Source organism: Neofelis nebulosa, chromosome 5 (genome assembly GCF_028018385.1).
Source record: "Neofelis nebulosa isolate mNeoNeb1 chromosome 5, mNeoNeb1.pri, whole genome shotgun sequence".
NCBI lineage: Eukaryota > Metazoa > Chordata > Mammalia > Carnivora > Felidae > Neofelis > Neofelis nebulosa.
The window spans coordinates 67235206-67257142 of NC_080786.1; the positions used below are offsets into that span (position 1 = coordinate 67235206).

General features: G+C 36.4%; 1 protein-coding gene across 4 annotated transcripts in view; it reads left to right on the forward strand.

The window, feature by feature from the left end:
• Positions 1 to 21937, forward strand: part of NAALADL2 (N-acetylated alpha-linked acidic dipeptidase like 2) — a 1364408-nt gene that overhangs the window by 94878 nt on the left and 1247593 nt on the right. The window lies entirely within an intron of this gene.

A 21937-nucleotide genomic window follows, 5' to 3' on the forward strand; every position in this document is an offset into this window, starting at 1 on the left:
AACATTATTGAGGTCTTGTACTGCGCCACGTACTGTGCTAAGCAGTTATAGGAATTATCTTCTATAAATGTATCATAGTGGTACTTGAATTCTGAGTTAATATGGATTTGGAAAAAAAAGGAACTAATTACAAATTGCTAGCAGCTTTTTTTTATTATGGATATTAAATTAAAGTAAAGTAAATCTTCATATAATTATACTTTAAGAGATTTTAATCAGTATAATTGGTTAGAGATTGTGCCGTCATTTGAGATTATTTAGCTTTCTACTTGAAAGATCATGGAATGGACCAATTAGTAATATTCTGTTTCTCTTGGAAATAGAAGTTGTACTAATTCACTCATTCATTCAACAAATATTTATTGAACACTTATTATGTGCCATTTACTTTATATTGACGACATGATGGTGAAGAATATGTATCTGCTTCTCAAGACCTCACAATGTAGTGGCAGTCAGTCAAAAAATAGGCAAATACAAGGTAGTATAATGAATGAAAACAATAGGGAAAAGCATGGGGTACAATAGGATAAATGCAGTGAGCACCTAAGTCAGACGCAAGATGGATGCTCAGGGAGTGATGTGTCAGTAGAAGGTGGAGGAAGATTAAGTTGTAGTTGCAGAGTGGTTTGTAATGTCTGAAGTAGAGTATTTAAGATAGCGTGATATGTCTATAAAGAATTAAGCATGAGGCAGATCATGAATGTCCTCATGAGCCATGCTTAGCCATGCTTAGGAATTTAGGTATAATTATGAATAGTGGCAGTTAAATTAGAAAGACTTCATCTGATATTGGATGTTCTCTTCAAATCCGGCTGGTCAAATTCTCACAGCACTAGTTACTGTGCATAATAAAGGAGGTCATCTTCCTCCTTCACACCTATATAAATGTTTTTATTAGAATATAAGGTCTTTAGGGGCACCTGGGTGGCTCAGTCGGTTGGGCAGCCGACTTCGGCTCAGGTCATGATCTCGCGGTCTGTGAGTTCGAGCCCCGCGTCGGGCTCTGTGCTGACAGCTCAGAGCCTGGAGCCTGTTTCAGATTCTGTGTCTCCCTCTCTCTGACCCTCCCCTGTTCATGCTCTGTCTCTCTCTGTCTCAAAAATAAATAAACGTTAAAAAAAAATTAAAAAAAAAAAAGAATATAAGGTCTTTAGAAGCAAGAACCTGGGTTAATTCACCGTGTTTTCTCAGGATCTATTTTAGTACTTTGCACATAGGAGGCTCTCAATATTTATAGTGTGGGATGACAGAATTAAATGTAAAACTCTGGAAAATGGATAAGTTGACCTACCAGGGGCTTCCTTCAAAGACTCACCACTTATGACTCCTTTCCCTGATCAGTTGTCACAAATGATAAAATTCTTTTCCACATCTCCTCCTTACTTTTTGATTCATAATAAGATGTTCCATCAAAGTAAATCCGTATGAAATGCAATTTTAAAAATAAATAACATGTCAATTTGTAAATAAAAAATGTCAATGAATTCTCTTTAAACAGTCTAAAAAAGTTTTGGAGGAAACTAAGAATAAGTGAAGAAAATGATTTTTAGCAAAAGAAGAAATAACAATATAACCAATTTTAATTTATTCATTTTCTAACTCTAGAAAATACATTAGTTAACATACATTATAAAAGCTTATAAATACATTATAAATGTTAAAATGCATTATGTAAATCTTTTGTAATGAGAGAGATGGAATGGTAACTTTGGTTACACTTTTTATATATTTTAAGATAACATATAAAGAGGATAAATTTTATTTGTTTTTTAAGCAAAAATAACTTAATAAGGAACCTTTAAATATTATGGTGATGGGGGGGGGCAGTGCCTGGATGACTTGGTCAGAAGAGCATATGACTCTTGATCTGGGGTCATGAATTTGAGCCCCATGTTAGATGTAGAGATTACTTAGATAAATAAATTATTTAAAAAATTATGGTGATTAACAAATCACAAAAGTACTTTAGTGTACAGTTGACCTAGGGAGTCGTGCCCCAGGTGGTTGAAAATGTGTGTATAACTTTCAACTTCCTCAAAATTAACTGCTAATAACTTGGTGCTGACTGGAAGCCTTAGCGATAACATAAATAATTCATTACCACATATTTTGTATGTTATATGTATTTTACACTATATTCTTAGAATAAAGTAAAGTATAAAAAAGGAAGTGTTGTTGAAATGATAAGGAAGAGAAAATACATTTATGGAACTATGTATAAGTGGACCTGCATAGTTCAAGCCCATATTGTTCAAAGGTCAACTGTATATTATTGTATAATGTGGACATTTTGGGTTCAGTTATAAACATAGATTCTATATTTCTTACCACTTTAACAGGGGCAGTTCTCCATTCTACAGACTTTTCTTTGACCAGCTTTTCTGGCATTATTCCTTTAAATGTCCTCTTTTATGGTCATTTTTCTGCTGGATTGTCCTTTGAGACCAGTGGATTATTTCTGAAAATTTTTTTGGCATGACCACATGTAATTCTGGAAGGACTGTGAACACCCACTCAAAGCTGCACAGAGTAAGGATATCAGCTTTCATGTCTTTTTAGTGCCCTAAGGATAAGGAGATACAAACTAGTAGTTTCAATAAACCCAATAATTTTGGCAGAATATTTAAATTATGTTTTTTCCCCAAAACTAAAAATAACCTTTAAAAGTACAAAACCTAACCATATAGAATATTTAAGCAATAAAGAAAATATAAACAAGGATGCCATATTGTGTTAATGTAACCTGTTGTCCATAGGGTAATGACAACATTTTGCAAAATGAAGAAGAGGCACTTCTCAAAGAAATGCTACCTAGTGTGGTGGATTAATGGACATTTATCTGGCTTGCTATCAGTCAAAATACAGGCTAAGAATACCCAAATAAAACAAATAAAATGAGGAGTAGAAATTAAGAGTAGAAAAGTAAATTAAGAGTAGTAAAGAAGCAGAAGTGAGAGCAATAAAACTGGGGAATGTTGTGGAGGGGATCAGGATATGCCATGTCTGATTTTGCCTCTTTGGCATAAGAGTTATTTTGAGCTGAAGGTATTTGAGTTCCTGAAATCCCTTATCTGCCTAAACACAGAGACTTCCAAAAAGAACTCAAAGTCATTACATCCCTTTCTGCAAAGCAACTCTAAGATTACCACACCCTAACAGATACTACCACAATGCTGTCACATCCTTCATTTATTTTCCTAAAGGCCCATTTATTTTTCCAAATAGTGATTGCTTTTCCAAGGTTCCCTTTCTCCTGCTTCCTTTCCCTTAGCAAGTTAGATATATAGACCCCAAATTCTAACCTTATCTTTGAATTACTCATCTCTAAGTACTGTCTTGTGTATGTCCAATGCACATGTTAATGAATTTTTGTTTGGTTTTCTCTTATTAATCTCTCTTTTGTCAGTCTCATTTACAGAGCCCTGGCCAACAAGTTATGATGGGCAGAAGGCAAAAAGATTTCCTTTCCTACAGTTGAGGCCTAGGGGTTCATAACACACAGACACAATACGTATTATGGATTTAATTTTGGGAATATTTAGTGTAGGAATTTGCTTCCCCACACCTCCTATGTCAACATTTGATATAAGCTACCTCTTGTTATCCAGTCTCAGTTTAGCAGTCCTGAATCTGATCTAAAGCTGGTCCAAGTGAAATAGACAAACAAATGAAGAGATTAAAGGTGAACCACAAAGGCATTCTAAATGTCTTTATAATCCCTCTAAAATATGGGTTGTTTTTTTTTAGCAAAAATATGACCCTCTGTCTTTAACAACTATAGGTTTCTAATATATAAAATAAAAATTTGGTTACAGATCTTCTACTTTTGATGGGGTTACATCCCAATAAACCCATCGTTAAGTTGAAAAATAACTTGTCTAAAATGCATTTAATGCACTTAACTTACCAAACATCATAGCTTAGCCTAACCTACTTAAAAAAAAATAGTTTTTTAAATGTTTCTTTATTCTTTGAAAGAGAGAGAGAGAGAATGAGCAAGGGAGGGGCAGAGAGAGGGAGACACAGAATCAGAAGTAGGTTCCAGGCTCTGAGCTGTCAGCACAGAGCCTGATGCGGGGCTTGAACTCACGAACTGCAAGATCATGACCTGAGCCAAAGTTGGACGCTTAACCGACTGAGCCTTCGAGGCGCCCCTTAGCTTAGCCTACTTTAAATGTGTGCAGAACACTTACATTAACCTATATTTGGACAAAATGATCTAACTAAAGCCTGTTTTATAATAAAGTATTGAATAGCTCATGTAATTCATTACATGTGGTCCTGAAAGTGAAAAACAGAATTGCTATATGGATAGCAGAATGGTTGTAAGCATATGGGTGATTTACCCTTGTGATTGCATGTCTGACTGGAAGTTGCAGGTCTCTGCCTTTGCCCAGAATCACAAGGGAATATCATACAGCATATTGCTAGCCCAGAAAAAGATCAAATATCAAAATGTGAAGTACAGTTTCTACTGAATGTACATCCCTTTTGTATCATCTTAAAGTTGCAATATCATGAGACTTTGTAAATCAGGGATCATCTGTAATTTTCTTAATTTGTAAAAGAGCCCAAGGATATCAGCCCCAAATCCATAATGTCTTAACATTTATAAGTGTACAAACTTTAACAACAAATAGGAATTTCTAGTAAGACAAAAATGGTTATTTCCTGGCTGTATCATAAGAGCTCAAACAAATCAGAAAAATCACTAACTCATTATATATTGGAAGTAGGGAATCAAAAGTAGGGAATCAAAAGTTCACAAAATAGAATTTCTTTTAGTAAGAAGAAAAAAAAAGGCAGAAGATGTAGCCAAGCCTGCCAGTGGGATGTGTAAACAACTGTAAGCTGGACGAGTGGCCGAAGGATGGCTTCCGGCTGGACCAGGTGTTGGTAACAGTATGAAGCACAGGCTGCCTTGTTTTGGGGTCATTTCCTATGCTCGTTCTGTCTATTGGTTTCCTTCTTTTGCTTTCACCTTCTGGCTCTGACAGCACCTGTTCTATACTATTACCTTGGCAGGCAGCCTTAATGTACATTTTAACAAAATCTCTGTGCCAAATTTTCTTCTTAAGTTACCAAAGACAATTGTTAAAAAACTTGGAGAAGAAGTAGGACAAAGCAAAACAGTTTTCTGTCAAAGCTTTGATAGTCAAATATATTATTGGCAGGAAGACCTCTTGTGAATTTTGCACACAACATTAGAAGCTGACTGTTGACAAGGATAACTTTAACTGTTTTTAGTTGTCTCGACAAAGGGGTATAAATCTCCTCCATTCCATTACTGTTTATGGAACGTCTGTTCATGCTAACATGCCCAATTTGGCTTCTCTTTTTCATTAATATAGCTATGCAGATTTTCAGGAGTACGTTTTTATTTTGTTTTGTTTGCATTAGGACAAAGCCTTTCCCAGCAATACAGCATGGCTCATGACAACTTGTTGCCTGGATACTAGGGACTTCACATATGGGTTTTCTTAATAATAGGTATTTTGAATTTCTCTCTTGAAAATTTGATAGAATTTTCTTTTGTTAGTAGTTGTGGCCCATCTATGTACTATTTGCCATATGGGTATGGAAGGGGAGAGTTAAAATAAAACATCTCTCAAAACAGGAATAACAGTTTCTGTTTGGGACACATACTTATTCTACTGTAAGTAAGGTTTTGCACACAGTAGAACTCTACAAAGCTTTTCTCACATTTTTTTTTTACTCTTACCATATTGTTCTTCTTTAATTCCAAACTTTTATTGGATATTTATTCCTAAAATATTAAAATTCAGGTAACATGAATTTCAAAGAAAACTTTTCAGAGGCTTCTTCCTCTCAATACCTATTACACCATCCTCCACATTCCATTTGTTTTTAAACCCATTTCATTTTAACTTGGAATGAAGCACACTAAAAATTATGAAGAGACTTTAGTAAAGAATTTTTGTAACAGATTATTATTTTTTTAAATTTTTTTTAACGTTTATTTATTTTTGAGACAGACAGAGACAGAGCATGAACAGGGGAGGGGCAGAGAGAGAGGGAGACACAGAACCGGAAGCAGGCTCCAGGCTCTGAGCCATCAGCCCAGAGCCCGACGCGGGGCTCGAACTCACGGACCGTGAGATCATGACCTGAGCTGAAGTCAGACGCTTAACCGACTGAGCCACCCAGGTGCCCCGAGTAACAGATTATTTTTGATTACCAGATATCTGAATAATCTTTTGTGAATTTTTTACATAATGATCTAATTGCTTCTAAATTAGAAAGTTGGAATGTGTGACAACATTGATTGATATGTGCTAAAGTACAGATTCAGGTCAGAAAGATGAAAGGCAATAATTAAATAACATGAAGGATAATCTAGGGATTTGACAACTGTATAAGTACAGTATGTTTATTTAGTAAATTTAAAGTGGGTTGGTCAGTGAACCATTCAGTATATCCTGAGTATGTGGCATGTGTATGAAAATGCACCAGATGCTAAGAAATATATATTTTAAGCAGTCAAAAAGCTGTACTGGACTCCATTTATGATTTTAGTTATAGAATGTGGCATTCTGTATGTTTCCTGCTGCACAACTGTCTATAATAATAGGAAAACAAAACTGGCAATGAAAAAATAAGACAAAATTGGGGATAGGAACATATTTAAATAGGTGCTAATATGAAGTGGAAGCAGTGTTTGTCAAAGTCATGAGATAAGAGTTAAATATGTGTGCTGTGGAATTTTCAGAGAAGGCATGTTTTGAAGTCAATATGACTTCACTGGACTGTGACAGATGAGATTTTTGGTAAATGAGACAGGTAAATAGAAACCTTTCTGGGGTGACCAATAGAATGAACTGTAAAAGTAGTCCTTTGGTAGTAACACCAGGGAGAATGGCAGTGCGAGAAGACCTTAGTGACTGGAACAGAGGATTTGTCCTGGGCAGGTACTGGATTTGAAGAGAAGTAAGCAGTGTCAGGATTTCACAGCCAGGTAGAGTACTTTAAACCTAGGCAATGGGCAGTGTTAAGTTCTTGAGCTGGGTGTGCCATTATGAAGAAAGGTCTTCTGTGGAAGGAACCAATAAGAGGCAGGATGGTTGTCTGGGAAGGAGTTGGGACATCTGTGTGTAAGAAGAGTAGGCCAAATTAGGATATGATGGGAGAGTGAATGAAGAAATACAGTGTAAATAATTAAGCTATTTTACTGATGCTTATTTCTTATTTACAAATATAGTACAATAATTAACACATTCCAGAGATAGTAATTAGCAATCAGGTTAAATTACTTTGATTACTTCTTTTGCACTTAACGAAAAACATTTTGAGAAAGCTACTTTCTGAGGTGTTTTATAGATCCTCTCTCTATAGTGTCTCTTTTGCTTTTACTTCATTCTTTTCCTCTCCCTTTCCCTCACTTAGGTCTGTTTCTCTGTCCTCTCTTTCCAAGTTTTCCTTCTTAAAATTTATTTAGAAAAATTGTTTTTAATGTTTAATTAGAGAGAAAGAGAGAGAGAACACACACAGGTGAGAGCCGGGGAGGGGCAAAGAGAGGGAGACACAGAATCTGGAGGCTCCAGGCTCTGAGCTGTCAGCACAGAGCCTGACATGGGGCTTGAACTCACCAAAAGTGAGGTCATAACCTGAGATGAAGTCAGATGCGTAAGCAACTTGGAGGTGCCTCTCCAAGTTTTCCTTCTTAAAGAACAAAAGTTTAGGCCGTGTTTTATTTTTAAATCATTTTATGTAAGTATTCTCCAAACAGTTTAAAACTTATATAGGCTTAAAATGAAAAAAACAAAAACAAAAAACAAAAAACAAAAAACAAAACCCAAAAACATAGCAACCTGCTACTACCTCTGTCCATTCCTACTCCTAAGAGATGAGTTTCAGCTGTTCCAAGTTTTTCTTCTGATAGCTCTGTGCTTATGTAGTTATCTCCTAATTTATAAATTGTTATTATCCATTGACTTCTTGTTTTGTTGGTTGAGACTTTATTTTTCTAAGATCACATCCCAGCTATCCAAATTACCCTCCATTTTAATTAGAAAGTTATATCACAGTTGATTGTTAAATTAATGGTTTTTACATTTGTAATCACTGAGTATTGTTTACTTCTGAACCAGTACATGCATTATGATTGTTTTTTTCTGTCTCACATACTTTTCTTTATACGTTTTATATGTGTCTGTTGTTATTTGTTCCCCAGTGTTCTATAACAGGGCTATTAAGTGGCTATCAATAGCATTATTAAATGATCTTTGTTGTTCTCAGGAAAGCAGGTCCTTTAATGCCTTGTTATTGAAGGCAGGGGCTGAAGTAAAGAACTTTGGTCCTGAGGAAATGAGAACAGTGAGAGATCCCAGAAGAAACTAAGAAAAAAGTGTTCTTTTGAAACACCAGCAAAATAAACTCCTGGAGCTTGGTGGGGAGAGAGAGAAAGGTTGAGAGTGAAGAATGGAATGTATTTAGGAAAAGTTTATAAAATAATTATTAGCTACATTAAACTGTTCTTGTTTTTGCCCTGGAAATATTCCTGTTGTGTCCCTTCATTCTCTTGCATCATTTAAAAAAAATTTTTTTTAATGTTTATATGTATTTGAGAGAGAAAGAGAGACCGAGTGAGAGCAGGGGAGGGGCAGAGAGAGAGGGAGACAGAATCGGAAGCAGGCTCCAGGCGCTGAGCTGTCAGCACAGAGCCCAATGCAGGGCTTGAACCTATGAACTGGGAGAACCGTGAGATCATGAGGTGAGCTGAAGTCAGGCGCTTAACTGACTGAGCCACCCAGGTGCCCCATCTCCTGCATCAGTTTTAACTGTTATTTCTTGCCCAGGTACCACTGTCATCCCACAACTTTTCTGTTCTGCTTTCGGTTTTAGGATCCTGTGTTGCCTTTATCTTATTTCTGCCTCTCGTGGGTTTCTAAGAAAGAGGGTTTGGGAAAATTTTTTGACTCCTTACATGTTTGAAATGTCTTTATTCTCCCCTTATGCTTGATTGATAGTTTGGGTGAGCACAGGCAGATTCTTCTCAGAATTTGTAAGCCTCTATTATCTTGTGATATTTCTGCTGGGAAGTCAGAGGCCATGCTGATGGTTGGTACTGCTTTTCTCAGGAAATTTCACGGTCTCTTTTTTGGGCATCTATGTGCTTTTTCAAACTTGTCTTTTAGTTTGATGATTTTGGGGTTCTTCTCATTATTGTTATTGCTATTTTATTATTGTGATTTTCTTTCCTCTGATGTCTCTCTTTATTTCTGCAACTCCTATTGGAGAAAATTGTAGCTATCCTGGATTAATTCTCAGATATTTTTCTTTTTTTTCCCCTGTTACTTTCTATTTCTTTTTGTTTCTGGTGCTTCTTTTTTAAAATTTCATCTTTTATTATTATTTTTGTAACTTTTAAGAACTCTTTATTCTGTGATTATTTCTATTTTATGGCATTCTGTTCTTGTTTTATGGTACACTATATTATATTTTGTTGAAGTCTTTCTCACTCTGCTTAGTCTTTTTCCCTCTGGTTCCCTTTTTTGTTTGTTTTACTGTCTTTTATGTTGGAAGCATTCCTCACATGTTTGATAGTCTATAAAGGACTATTTTAAGAATGAAACACTAAAAGCTAATAACTTTATGCTAAAGTGGGATTTGTGTCCTATAACTATAGAATGTACAGAATGGTGATGGGCAAGCCTTTTCCTTTTCAGTATCTCATCACACACACACACACACACACACACACACACACACACACACACTTCATACGACAATCCGGAACAATAGACATTGCTCCATTTTAGTGTTGGAGAAACAGAATCAAATGGGGTAAAACAATTTTCTAAGGTTACATATCTCATTAGGTCCAATATTCTGTGTTTTCTTCAGGTCTGTAAGGTTGAAAATCTCATGCTCTTTCTAAGATATCATAGCTTAATTTTATTTTTGCTTTTCTGAAGCTACAGTTCTGAGTCAAGTGGTATTATGGTAAAGTTTGGTGAAGTTAGTAAGAACTTTTTAAACTGCATATTGCAAGTAACGTGAGTGTAAGTACATTTTGAAATGCTCTCTGAAGCTTTTCAGTTTATAGCATTTAAACAAAATGTTAGAATAGTAAATTATAAAGGAATTAGAAATACTTCACTGATGTCACCACATTCTTAAAGCATAAAGCTGTAAGTGGAAAAGGAATCACCTTCATAAACTACAGAGTCACATGAAAAATATGTAGTCTTTTGAGAAAGCAGTTTGGTAATAGCCTTTAAAAAGTTGTTACCTCTGACTTAGACATCTAATTGTAGAAATCTTTTTGTATAGGAGATCAGAAGCATAGATAAAACTGCAGATAAATCTTCAAAATTATATCCATTATCAAATAGGCAAACATAAAATTAGAAACAACCTAACTTCTCACAATGGGACAACTTTTAAATAAATTATGGGGAAGCCATATGTTGGAGTATTATGTAACTCTGAAACATGATGCTTTCAAAGCATACTTAAAATACCATAAGGAAATGTCTGGTGTGTTATGTGAAAAAGCAGAATGCCAAATTGTGCCCAAAGTATGGTGCAAAGTAGGTCAAACCTTATGTACATATGCATAGAAAAAAAGAAAGAAGAAGTTTGGTAGAAGAAAATACACCAAACTGCACATAGTATTTGTCTCTAGATTCTAGAATTATAGGCAATTTACATTTTCTCATGGGTGTTACTGTGTAGTTTCCAGATTTCCTAAAATAGCTATGTATTACTTTAATAATAATAAAAGTATGTAATCTTTGAAAACACTTAAAGAGAAAAACTTTCTCTGGTCTTTTTGCTGTTGAGAGTAAGTGAAACTAAGGGTTCTTTGGTTCTTCCTTGTGATCATATCATCATCTGGGGATTGCGATAAAGGGTAAGGATTTAGGCTCTTTACTGCACTAGATTGTCTTTAAGAATTTTCTAATTTAGGAAAAGGTGCTGACTCCTGTCATCTTTATTGCTTCTTTTCTTGTGTTCCCTACCTTCACTTTCTATACCTTAACAACTCATCATTGGCTTGTCATAAATATTATTTAAGTCACTAATGTACATTTCAAATTTATTGTGCATTTTTATTTACAGTGTAACTTTAGATACGATTCATACACAAATTGGAACTGATTTCTGAAATATTTTGTAAAAAATCTATTAAAGGTTTCCTAGTGACAAATGTTCTATATGAGAAAAGTTAAAGGTGTATAACTGGGTTTTAAGAGTAAACAGTAAAGGGAAAATCATCTTGATTACCTGTAATTAATACTGGTCTAGGTTTTAGACTTTTTTTTTAGGTAAACAGTCATTTTGTGTAATTTAATTACTAATTACAGTGATTTTAAACACCTGGGCTCTCTTTGCACTATCTATAAAAATCTTTAGGAAATAAGAATTAGTATACGCATGGTGTTGAGATGGGATGAAATGGGTAGGATCTAGACATTACTTGCATTTTGATGAATCTCAGGTGTATTGAATTTTTCTAGAATAGAAATGTAATAAGTGGCGTTGCCAGTTCTGTGAACACAATTTTAATGACATTTTTTAATGACGATTTTAAAATGTATGTATTTTTAAATTCAAAGCCACATAATTTGACTAAGTTAAATAGTTCTGGTAAGGGTGGGCAGTAGACACTGTGTTCTTGAATATTCAAAAAGAACAAAATGTGTATTTTCTTTCTGTAATCACTGTGCAAACATTTATTAAGCATCTAAGAGCTAAAGTCTTCCTCACTTTATTAAAAAATGGAATTATGAAACATATTGGCGGGTATTTTATATAAATACAATGAAATTTTGACAGATTTCTTTCATTAAGCAGCAATGTAAAACTAGTGCTTAAGGTCAGAGAAAAGGAACATCTTTGACACAGGTTCATTTAATGTGGTAAATTAAATGACTCACAGTTTTCTGATACTGACACCGTCAACCCCACAGGTGAAAGAATTTTCTGTTTGGTCTAACTAAATATGATAATGAATTATCATATTTGTTAGTTTATAATTTTGGAAGAATGCTTTTAACTTTAATATTTTAGATGATTTTGCATTTTTATTCACAGAAATGAGGTGGACCAAATAAGTGGCCTCAGTGCTCTGGGGAATGACTTTTTTAATTGCAACTCCTGATCTGCCTCACAACTGTCATCTACTTTGGTTCCCCCTGGACGCAAATCCTATATGTGATGCTATTTTCCCATTTGATATTCTTCTCACAGTTTTAATGCTACCGCATGTTTACATCATACACATTATCAAAGAAAAAAAAGTTTTCTAATAGTCTCATCCTGCAACACAATTAAAAGAAAAGGTCTAATTAAAGCTACTGACTTGTTTTCATCCCCTTTGTTAAGGAGCTACTTTTTCTTTTTCTTTCTTTTTTTTTTTTTAGCATGTTCAGAGAAAAAAAGGATAATTTAAATGAAATTTAGTTTATGTAAAAAGGACAATTGAAAACACTGACAGTCTTTATCTTTAGATCATTCATCTGTATTATCTAGGGTAAAGGCATAAGTGTATAAAGTGTATGCTTACAATGTGTCCAATTGAACATTTTTTTCAAAAAGGAAATTTTACTGTGTTGTTCATCTTTTTGGGGTAGACATTCACTTTTTTCCCTTAAATAAGCAGAGGATCCAATAGATAGTTTATAACATTTTGAATAGTCGTAAAATTTATGTAATAACATGAATGTTGTTTAGTACTCTCTATTTTTATCTATTAACTGTGGATTGCTTATAAAAACTATGACTTGAATTACACCAGATTTCAGGGCGTATATGTGTTTTAAATATTACATACTTTATTTTTGACAAAAGTCTAAATGTTTCATCCTGCCCTTAACTTCATTTACAAAAAAATTTAAAAATGTTGGTTTATTTTTGAGAGAGATACATGGATTGCAAGCAGGGGGGCAGGCAGAGATGGAGAAGGAGACACAGAATCTGAAACAGGCTCCAGGCTCTGAGCTGTCATCACAGAGCCCAACACGGGGCTTGAACTCATGAACTGTGAGATCGTGGCCTGAGCCAAAGTCAGATGCTTAACTGACTGAGCCACCCAGATCTGCCCTTGACTTTAAACAGAAATAAGTTCATTTAGTTTTCTATTGGTGAATTATTTAATGATGCAGACTTTTTTGTACTGATGTATGATATGACATATAAGATGTTCCTTATAAAATATCTCCCAGGTTCATGTATCCTCAGTGCATAGTCAATCTATCTTCAGATGTTGAGGACTTTTACATATTCTTCAAATACATTTTTAGCTGATGTTTACATAGGGAGAAGTTATATTTATCTACGCTTACTACATGATTTTGGATAAAATGACGTTTGAAAAGACCTGGATATAGTTGTTAGAATATCAGAATCATGGGGTACCTTGGTAGCTCAGTTGGTTAAATGTCCAACTTTTGATTTGGCTCAGATCATGCTCTTATTGTTTGTGAGTTTGAGCCCCATATCTGGTTCCCTCTGTGCTGACAGTGTGGAGCCTCCTTGGGATTCTCTCTCCCCTCTCTTTCTACCCTTCCCTTGCATGCATGCTGTCTCTCTCAAAATAAATAAATAAATAAATTAAAAAAAATAATGTCAGGATCAGGTACACCCTCTCCAGAAAACATGATGCTTATCAACAAAAGTGATGTGCTTGTTGAGTGGCTGATATTGAGAGGTCATGATATTGCATCCAAATCAACTCTTAGTTAACTGTTGTATTAATCACTCAGTAATCAGGAAGCAAAGTTTTAAGCACTTCATATTCAACTATATTAGTCTGCTACTTAGAGTTTTACTGTGATTTATGAAATATATTGCATATTGGGGTTAAGTGTAACATATACTAGTATTTCCTATTTAATGCAGCAGGAAAAAAAGAACAACTACTGGTTAGCTTTTTCATATCTGCTTTTCAGGAGCTATGTTACTGACGTTCAGTGGGAGATGCTGAACTCTATTTTGAAAGTCTGGTGTGGTGCAAAAGACATAGGCTTTGGCATCCATAGTCCTTGGTTCAAATTCTGCCACTGCCACATGATGTATATTTGGGTCAGTTTCTTAAGTGTTTTGAGCCTTGGTTTTCTCCTATGCAAAATAAAAACACTAACACTCATCTTTTTATTTATTTATTTATTTATTTATTTATTTATTTATTTATTTTATTATGACATTTATTGTCAAATTGGTTTCCACACAACACCCAGTGCTCATCCCAAAAGGTGCTCTCCTCAATACCCATCACCCATCCTCCCCTCCCTCCACCCCCCATCAACCCTCAGTTTGTTCTCAGTTTTTAAGAGTCTCTTATGCTTTGGCTATCTCCCTCTCTAACCTCTTTTGTTTTTCTTCCCCTCCCCCATGGACTTCTGTTAAGTTTCTCAGGATCCACATAAGAGTGAAAACATATGGTATCTGTCTTTCTCTGTAGTACTTATTTCACTCAGCATAACACTCTCCAGTTCCATCCACGTTGCTACAAAAGGCCATATTGCATTCTTTCTCATTGCCACGTAGTATTCCATTGTGTATATAAATCACAATTTCTTTATCCATTTGTCAGTTGATGGACATTTAGGCTCTTTCCATAATCTGGCTATTGTTGAAGGTACTGCTGTAAACATTGGGGTACAAGTGCCCCTATGCATCAGTACTCCTGTATCCCTTGGGTAAATTCCTAGCAGTGCTATTGCTGGGTCATAGGATAGATAGATCTATTTTTAATTTTTTGAGGAACCTCCACACTGTTTTCCAGAATGGCTGCACCAGTTGGCATTCCCACCAACAGTGCAAGAGGGTTCCCATTTCTCCACATCCTCTCCAGCATCTATAGTCTCCTAATTTGTTCATTTTAGCCACTCTGACTGGCATGAGGTGATATCTGAGTGTGGTTTTGATTTTTATTTCCCTGATGAGGAGCAATGTTAAGCATCTTTTCATGTGCCTATTGGCCATCTGGATATCTTCTTTAGAGAAGTGTCCATTCATGTTTTCTGCCCATTTCTTCACTGGATTATTTGTTTTTGCAGTGTGGAGTTTGGTAAACTCTTTATAGATTTTGGATACTAGCTCTTTGTCCGATATGTCATTTGCAAATATCTTTTCCCATTCCGTTGGTTGCCTTTTAGTTTTGTTGATTGTTTCCTTTGCTGTGCAGAAGCTTTTTATCTTCATGAGGTCCCAATAGTTTATTTTTGCTTTTAATTCCCTTGCCTTTGGGGATGTGCCAAGTAAGAGATTGCTACGGCTGAGGTCAGAGAGGTCTCTTCCTGCTTTCTCCTCTAAGGTTTTTTTTTTTTTTTTTTTTTTTTTTTAATTTTTTTTTTTCAACGTTTTTTATTTATTTTTGGGACAGAGAGAGACAGAGCATGAACGGGGGAGGGGCAGAGAGAGAGGGAGACACAGAATCGGAAACAGGCTCCAGGCTCCGAGCCATCAGCCCAGAGCCCGACGCGGGGCTCGAACTCACAGACCGCGAGATCGTGACCTGGCTGAAGTCGGACGCTTAACCAACTGCGCCACCCAGGCGCCCCTCTCCTCTAAGGTTTTGATGCTTTCCTGTCTCACATTCAGGTCCTTTATCCATTTTGAGTTTATTTTTGTGAATGGTGTAAGAAGGTGGTCTAGTTTCATCCTTCTGCATGTTGCTGTCCAGTTCTCCCAGCACCATTTGTTAAAGAGACTGTCTTTTTTTCATTGGATGTTCTTTCCTGCTTTGTCAAAGATGAGTTGGCCATACTTTTGTGGGTCTAGTTCTGGGGTTTCTATTCTATTCTATTGGTCTATGTGTCTGTTTTTGTGCCAATACCATGCTGTCTTGATGATTACAGCTTTATAGTAGAGGATAAGTCTGGGATTGTGATGCCTCCTGCTTTGTTCTTTTTCTTCAAAATTACTTTGGCTATTTGGGGCCTTTTGTGGTTCCATACAAATTTTAGGATTGCTTGTTCTAGCTTTGAGAAGAGTCCTGGTGCAATTTTGATTAGGATTACATTGAATGTGTAGATAGCTTTGGGTAGTATTGACATTTCAACAATATTTATTCTTCCAATCCATGAGCACGGAATGTTTTTCCATTTCTTTATATCTTCTACAATTTCCTTCAGAAGCTTTCTATAGTTTTCAGCATACAGATCTTTTACATCTTTGGTTAGGTTTATTTCTGGGTATTTTATGCTTCTTGGTGCAGTTGGAATGGGATCAGTTTCTTAATTTGTCTTTCTGTTGCCTCATTATTAGTGTATAAGAATGCAACTGATTTCTGTACATTGATTTTGTATCCTGTGACTTTGCTGAATTCATGTATCAGTTCCAGCAGACTTTTGGTGGAGTCTGTCGGGTTTTCCATGTATAGTATTATGTCATCTGCAAAAAGTGAAAGCTTGACTTCATCTTTGCCAATTTTGATGCCTTTGATTTCCTTTTGTTTTCTGATTGCTGATGCTAGCACTTCCAACACTATGTTAAACAACAGCGGTGAGAGTGGACATCCCTGTCGTGTTCCTGATCTCAGGGAGAAAGCTCTCAGTTTGGCTTTTATGATGTTTAAGTATGTTCCTTCTATCCCGACTTTCTCAAGGATTTTTATTAAGAAAGGATGCTGAATTTTGTCAAATGCTTTTTCTGCATTGATTGACAGGATCATATGGTTCTTATCTTTTCTTTTATTAATATGATGTATCACATTGATTGATTTGCGAATGTTGAACCAGCCCTGCATCCCAGGAATGAATCCCACTTGATCATGGTGAATAATTCTTTTTATATGCCGTTGAATTCGATTTGCTAGTATCTTATTGAGAATTTTTACATCCATATTCATCAGGGATATTGGCTTGTAGTTCTCTTTTTTTACTGGGTCTCTGTCTGGTTTAGGAATCAAAGTAATGCTGGCCTCATAGAATGAGTCTGGAAGTTTTCCTTCCCTTTCTATTTTTTGGAACAGCTTGAGAAGGATAGGTATTATCTTTGCTTTAAATGTCTGATAGAATTCCCCTGGGAAGCCATCTGGTCCTGGACTGTTATTTATTGGGAGATTTTTGATAACTGAATTAATTTCTTCACTGGTTATGGGTCTGTTCAAGCTTTCTATTTCTTCCTGTTTGAGTTTTGGAAGTGTGTGGGTGTTTAGGAATTTGTCCATTTCATCCAGGTTGTCCAGTTTGTTGGCATATAATTTTTCATAGTATTCCCTGATAATTGCTGTATTTCTGAGGGATTGGTTGTAATAATTCCATTTTCATTCATTATTTTATCTATTTGGGTCATCTCCCTTTTCTTTTTGAGAAGCCTGGCTAGAGGTTTGTCAATTTTGTTTATTTTTTCAAAAAACCAACTCTTGGTTTCATTGATCTGCTCTACAGTTTTTTAGATTCTATATTGTTTATTTCTGCTCTGATCTTTGTTATTTCTCTTCTTCTGCTGGGTTTGGGTGTCTTTGCTGTTCTATTTCCTTTAATGTGCTGTTAGATTTTGTATTTGGGATTTTTCTTGTTTCTTGAGATAGGCCTGGATTGCAGTGTATTTTCATCTCAGGACTGCCTTCGCTGCATCCCAAAGCATTTGGATTGTTGTATTTTCATTTTCATTTGTTTCCATATATTTTTTAATTTCTTCTCTAATTGCCTGGTTGACCTATTCATTCTTTAGTAGGGTGTTCTTTAAGCTCCATGCTTTTGGAGGTTTTCCAGACTTTTTCTGTGGTTGATTTCAAGCTTCATAGCATTGTGGTCTGAAAGTATGCACGGTATGATCTCAATTCATGTATACTTTATTTAAAAGTCTAGCTTGTCTGATATAAGTATGGCTACTCCAGGGATGTTTTGTGACCCAGTATGTGATCTATCTTGGAGAATGTTCCATGTGCACTCGAGAAGATAGTATATTCTGTTGGTTTGTGATGCAGAGTTCTAAATATGTCTGTCAAGTCCATCTGATCCAATGTATCATTCAGGGCCCTTGTTTCTTTATTGTTCCTGTGTCTAGATGATCTGTCCATTGTTGTAAGTGAAGTATTAAAGTCCTCTGCAATTACCACATTCTTATCAATAAGGTTGCTTATGTTTGTGATTAATTGTTTTATATATTAGGGGCTCCTGTATTCGGCACATAGACATTTATAATTGTTAGCTCTTCCTGATGGATAGACCCTGTAATTATTATATAATGCCCTTCTTCATCTCTTGTTACAGCCTTTAATTTAAAGTCTAGTTTGTCTGATATAAGTGTGGCTACTCTAGCTTTCTTTTGACTTCCAGCAGCATGATAGATAGTTCTCCATCCCCTCACTTTCAATCTGAAGGTGTCCTCAGGTCTAAAATGAGTCTCTTGTAGAGAGTAAATAGATGAGTCTTATGTTTTTATCCATTCTGATACCCTTGTCTTTTGGTTGGAGCATTTAGTCCATTTATGTTCAGTGTTATTATAGAAAGATAATGGGTTTAGAGTCATTGTGATGTCTGTAGGTTTCATGCTTGAAGTGATGTCTCTGGTACTTTGTCTCACAGGATCCCCCTTAGGATCTCTTGTAGGGCTGGTTGAGTGGTGATGAATTCCTTCAGTTTTTGTTTGTTTGGGAAGACCTTTATCTCTCCTTCTGTTCTAAATGACAGACTTGCTGGATAAAGGATTCTTGGCTGCATATTTTTTTTGTTCATCACATTGAAGATTTCCTGCCATTCCTTTCTGGCCTGCCAAGTTTCAGTAGATAGTTCTGTCACTAGTCTTATATGTCTCCCTTTATATGTTAGAGCATGTTTATCCCTTGCTGCTTTCAGAATTTTCTCTTTATCCTTGTATTTTACCAGTTTCACTATGATATGTCGTGCGAAGATCGATTCAAGTTATGTCTGAAGGGAGTTCTTTGTGCCTCTTGGATTTCAGTGCTTTTTCCTTCCCCAGATCCCGGAAGTTCTCAGCTATGATTTCTTCAAGTACACCTTCAGCACCTTTCCCTCTCTCTTCCTCCTCTGGAATCCCTATTATACGTATATTGTTGCATTTCATTGCATCACTTAGTTCTCTAATTTTCCCCTCATACTCCTGGTTTTTTTTTATCTCTTTTTCTCAGCTTCCTCTTTTTCCATAATTTTATCTTCTGATTCACCTATTCTCTCCTCTGCCTCTTCAATCTGAGCTGTGGTCGCCTCCATTTTATTTTGCAGCTCATTTATAGCATTTTTTAGCTCCTCCTGTTTCTTAGTCCCTTGATCTCTGTAGCAATAGATTCTCTGCTATCCTCTATACCTTTTTCAAGCCCAGGGATTAATTTTATGACTATTATTTTAAATTCACTTTCTGTTATATTGCTTAAATCGTTTTTGATCAGTTCATTAGCTGTCACTACTTCCTGGAGTTTCTTTTGAGGAGAATTCTTCCAGTTTCATCATTTTGGATAGTCTCTGGAGTGTCCCGGAACTGCAGGGCTCTTCCCCTGTGCTGTCTGGAGTAACTTGTGTTGGTGGGCAGGGCTGTAGTCAGACCTGATGTCTGTCCCCAGCCCACCGCTGAGGCCACAATCAGACTTGTGTGTACCTTATCTTCCCCTCTCCCAGGGGCAGGACTCACTGTGGAGTGGTATGGCCTTTGTCTGTGCTACTTGCACACTGCCAGGCCTGTGGTGCTGCTTCTATGGGATCTGGTGTATTAGCCGGGGTGGATCCTCAAGGTGCACAGGGGCAGGAGCGGCAGACTCAGCTCACTTTGCTTTCAGTGGTCCGCTGCGGGAGGGGCCCTGTGGCACCAGGAGGGAGGCTGACCTGTTGGCGGGATGGATCTACAGAAGCACAGTGTTGGGTATTTGCCCGGTGCAAGCAAGTTCCCTGACGGTAACTGGTTCCCTTTGGGATTTGGGCTGGGGGGTGAGTAAGGGAGATGGTGCTTCGCGGTGCCTTTGTTCCCCGCGGAGCTGAGCTCTGTCCTCCAGGGCTCAACAGCTCTCCCTCCCATTGTCCTCTAGCCCTCTTGCTCTCGGAGCAGAGCTGTTGACTTATAACGTTCCAGATGTTAAGTCCTGCTGGTTGTCAGAACACACTCTGTCCAGCCCTCCACTTTTGTAAGTCAGACTCCAGGGCTCTGCCTTGCCAGGCGGGCTGCCCCTCCACCGCCCCGGCTCCCTCCCATCAGTCTGTGTAGCGCACCACCTCTCCTTCCTACCCTCTTCCATGGGCCTCTTGTCTACACTTAGTTCTGGAGAGTCAGTTCTGCTAGTCTTCTGGCGGTTTTCTGGGCTATTTAGGAAGATGTGGGTGGAATCTAAGTGATCAGCAGGTCGCGGTGAGCCTAGTGTCCTCCTATGCTGCCATCTTCCGGAGCCAATTATCACACATATCTTTAACAGTTGTTTTGAAGATTAACAAAAATATGCATAAAGTTTTCTAATAAGTTGCACATTGTAGTCATTATGTTAGTGAAGGTTATTATGATTACTGATTATAGTAATTAGTTATGTAAAGGTTAATAATAATGGCACGTTTTCTATAATGTCTTCTGGTGGGTGGAACACTTTCATATAAGGACATATTTAATCTATTAAAGTTACAGGAGATATCTTATTATTATTCCTAGCATCTCCTATACATAACTGAGGGAAGGTAACACTGAGGAAGTTTAACTGATGTGGCTAGTGAATGATGAAGTAAAAATGTGAGCCTAATATAATTTCAAAGAGTCTATTCTTTTTACTATAAAATATAATTTTCTTGTTAATAATTACTAAGTTTACATTCTGGATGAGAATTATATTTTATTTGGCCTAAAAGTTTTAATTAGATAGATAAATAGATATATGAATAAATGCCTAGCAGAACCAGGTATGAGTTTTTACTAAAAATCAATAATGTGTGAATATTCTCCTTTCTCCACATCCTTGCCAACACCTGTTTTTCCTTGTGCTGTTGATTTTAGCCATTCTGACAAGTTTGAGGTGATACCCCATTGTAGTTTTCATTTGTATTTCACTGAGGATCAATGATACTGAACATCTTTTCATGTGTTTGTTGGCCATCTGTATGTTTGCTTTGGAAAAATGTCTATTCGTGTCTTCTCCCCATTTTATAAGTGGATTGTTTTTTTGGGGGGTATTGAGTTTGTAAGTTATATATATTTTGGGTACTAACCCTTTATCAGATATGTTATTTGCAAATATCTTTTCCCATTCCATTGGTTGCCTTTTAGTTTTGTGGATTGTTTCCTTCGCTGTGCAAAAACTTTTTTATTTTGATGAAGTCCCAATAGTTTATTTTTGCTTTTGTTTTCCTTGCTGCAGGAGACATATCTAGAAGGATCTTGGTATGGCTGATGTCAAAGAGGTTACTCTCTGTGTTCTCCTCTAGGATTTTTATGGCTCCAGGTCTCACATTTAGGTCTTTAATCCCTTTTGTATTTATTTTTGTGTATGGTTTAAGAAACCTGAAGAAATCTGAAACAGCCTCCAGTTTCATTCTTTTGCATGTTGCTTTCCAGTTTTCCCAACATTATGTGTTGTAGAGACTGTCTTTTTCCCACTGGATAGTCTTTCCTGCTTTCTTGAAGATTAATTGACCATATAGTTGTGGGTTCATTTCTTGGTTTTCTGTTCTGTTCCATTGATCTCTGTATCTGTTTTTGTGCCAGTACTTTCTTTGTAATATAACTTAAAGTCTGGAATTATGCTGCCTCCAGCTTTGCTTTTCTTTTTCAAGGCTGCACTGTTGGTGGAAATGGAAACTGGTGCAGCCACTCTGGAAAACACTGCAGAGCTTCCTCAAAAATTAAAAAGAGAACTACCCTATTATCCAGCAATTGCACTGCTAGGTATTTACCCAAAGAATACAAATATACTAATTCAAAGGGATACATGCACCCTGATGTTTATAGCAGGATTATCCACAATAGCCAAATTATGGAAACAGCCCAAGTGTCCATCAATTTATGAATGGATAAAGAAAAGGTGGTGTGA